The 2,571-nt window shown below is 38.4% G+C and overlaps 1 pseudogene; it reads right to left on the bottom strand.

Moving 5' to 3' along the window:
- Positions 1-339: 339 nt before the first annotated feature.
- On the bottom strand, positions 340-2,364 carry LOC143609875 (epidermis-specific secreted glycoprotein EP1 pseudogene; annotated as a pseudogene).
- Positions 2,365-2,571: the final 207 nt, after the last annotated feature.

Below are 2,571 nucleotides of genomic sequence, written 5' to 3'. Positions count from 1 at the left end.
TTCGGAATCTATAATTGTGAAATTTAAAAATCTTAAAGGTCGTCGACTTGCTTTGTAATTCTTCTTCTTAGGTACTCACATTTCCTCTCGGTTCTCGCATTATTATGTATATTTTATAGGTCTTTGTTGGTTAAAAAATCATCTAGTTTTTTTTGTACTTTTATTTAAATGAAAAAAAAAAATTAGATATGCAGATTTCATATTCCCACTCGAACCACCGAAACAAACCGATTTGTCGACCCGAAAATTTTTGGGTCCCTTCGGTCACCGCTGTGACGAAGCCCAAGCTTCGCCATTGTATATAATATAAATACGGTTAAAGTTTGCTTGTTGCATTAGCGGACTACCTAAAAGCGCATCACCCAAATAACCTAAAAGCACCCTCATTTTAACCCGAATCATTTGCTCATGAAAAAAGTTGGCTCTTCACAATAGTATGGAGTTGTAATCGGTTTTCCGTGCAGTTATAAATATATATGGTGTATTTTAGACTTTCATGATATTAGTTTCCACCTATGATTCAATGTTTTGAATTAAGATTTAACGACTTTTCTGTTTTAAAGTTATTGATCTAAAATTAAAGTTTCTCAGGTATAAAAGTTAAGGACTTAAGGTAGATGACTACAACGTTGATAACATCTCCAACAGTTGTACCCTACCAAGAAATAGCATCTAATACTTTATATAAAACTTTTAACTTTCACATAAACTGTATCTTTCAAAATGCACTGAGTTGACTTTAAACAGTATACAACACATCGATTTAGTTCTACATTTTTATTAACTTCCACAGTAAATGAATTTAGATATGCAGAACTTAAAGATAAAGTTACGATACTATTTGTTGGGTGTTTTGATGTAAGCCAAATGAGTCGAGTTCCCAACTCGCGTTAATGTTTTCAAATCATAAGCAATCCAACACCTTGATTCACCAGTGTGATAGAAATACCCCATGCACTTGCAATCCTTCGTGCATTTTCTCTCACAGTCGCTTTGTTTCATCGGTCCCTCTCCCGTCGTGTACTTGATCGTGAAATGGTCGACCCCTTGAAGTTTGTTGTAGTGAAACTCATTAGCTTTGCAAGATATCACCTTCTTTGCCTCACAATCTTTGCTCCAACCACTTAGACCGTTCACAGTCGGGCAAGCGACACACTGGTTATCCTCACACAGCCCAAATCTCCCACATCTTTCAGGTAATTGGCACTCACCTTCCATTGAATCCCTATCCAGAAACGTGTAGACCGAATCCCAGGCGACACCACCACCATCAACATTGTCGTCATATGTGTAGAATCTAAGGTTTCCATCTATCTCTAATCGAAGAAACGATAACCTATTATCATATTTTGTGTAGGCCATGTAACGACCTTGGTTGGACAAGGGTTTTGTGGTGAAGTAATCAAAAGACAAGTAATAAAGATAGCCCGCATCCGTATCTGGTTTCGAATTAAGTGTTAAATTAACCATACTACCCTTATCAACTGTGAACCATTCAGTAGAGGACCAATATCGCATTGGTTTGGGCGAGTTAGGGCTCTTGTAATACATAGCTAGCCCTTTGAGCTCCATCACCAAACTATATGGTCCATCGACGTTGTTCGTCTCTGAACTCCGGCTCACGAGCCTATTCACGCCACTAGCTCGGAGAGATTGACCTACCATGAGAGTATCCGTTGGAGAATCGAAACTTTACCATATGGAGTTACCTTTTGCGTCTTGAAGCACCATGTTACCTGTTGGGAGTACCTCGAAATGTACGACCCCCTTGTTGGCTGTATTCGTTTGCCAGGCTATCCAACCATCCACATCTGCCAGGACCAGGTTTCCGTCTTTTCTAAGTGTTAGAGTCGCGTTCTCGTGGACTGGGTTGCCACGGTTAGCTTCCCACACCCAACGCCTGAGTGATTCGGACCGCGTAGTTCCCATGCGCAAGGCTAGAGTGTAGGCATTAGGGGTGGTGTTGTAGAAGCAAATCTGGAATGGACTGGTACCAGTGGGAAGAGGGCGATATGTTGCGTCATACTCTACAATGTATATACCGAATTTGCCTGAATTAACATATGTGAATGTTTCTGAAGAAGGAACAGAAGCTCTAGATATGGTGAAAGTGGAAAGTGTGTGTATGTAGAAGAGAATATGCATAGCAGAAATGAAATAATGAGAAGCCATTCTAGTTTCTAGATATAGTGGAAGTGGAAAGTATGAAAGACCAATAGATATATTAACATTCTATATATATGCAAAGAACACAGGATGAATGAAGATGGTTAGTATTGTTAGTGTATTAAACAATGGGAATCATGGTTTTCATCTTCTGACTTTTTTCTTGCAAATACATTGTCAAAAAACTATTTGATTTTGAAAAATTGGATTTTAGTAATCCCAACTTAATGCAGTTGGCTGATAATAATTCCAACTTTGAAAGTAGCTGTCACTGGTCCCAACTTTCACACTATTTATTTTCATTGGACCTCCGTTAAAAAAAACTTAACGACGTTATGTTTTTTTCTAAATTTCAAACTGATATTTTAGGGCTTTTGATCGGAATGAGAATACGAGTTGATTGAT

The sequence above is a fragment of the Bidens hawaiensis genome, unplaced genomic scaffold, assembly GCF_021521415.1.
Source record: "Bidens hawaiensis isolate Kalapana, Puna unplaced genomic scaffold, B.hawaiensis_p1.1 tig00017823_1, whole genome shotgun sequence".
In the NCBI taxonomy this organism is placed as follows: domain Eukaryota; kingdom Viridiplantae; phylum Streptophyta; class Magnoliopsida; order Asterales; family Asteraceae; genus Bidens; species Bidens hawaiensis.
This window is presented reverse-complemented; position numbering and strand designations above follow the sequence as displayed.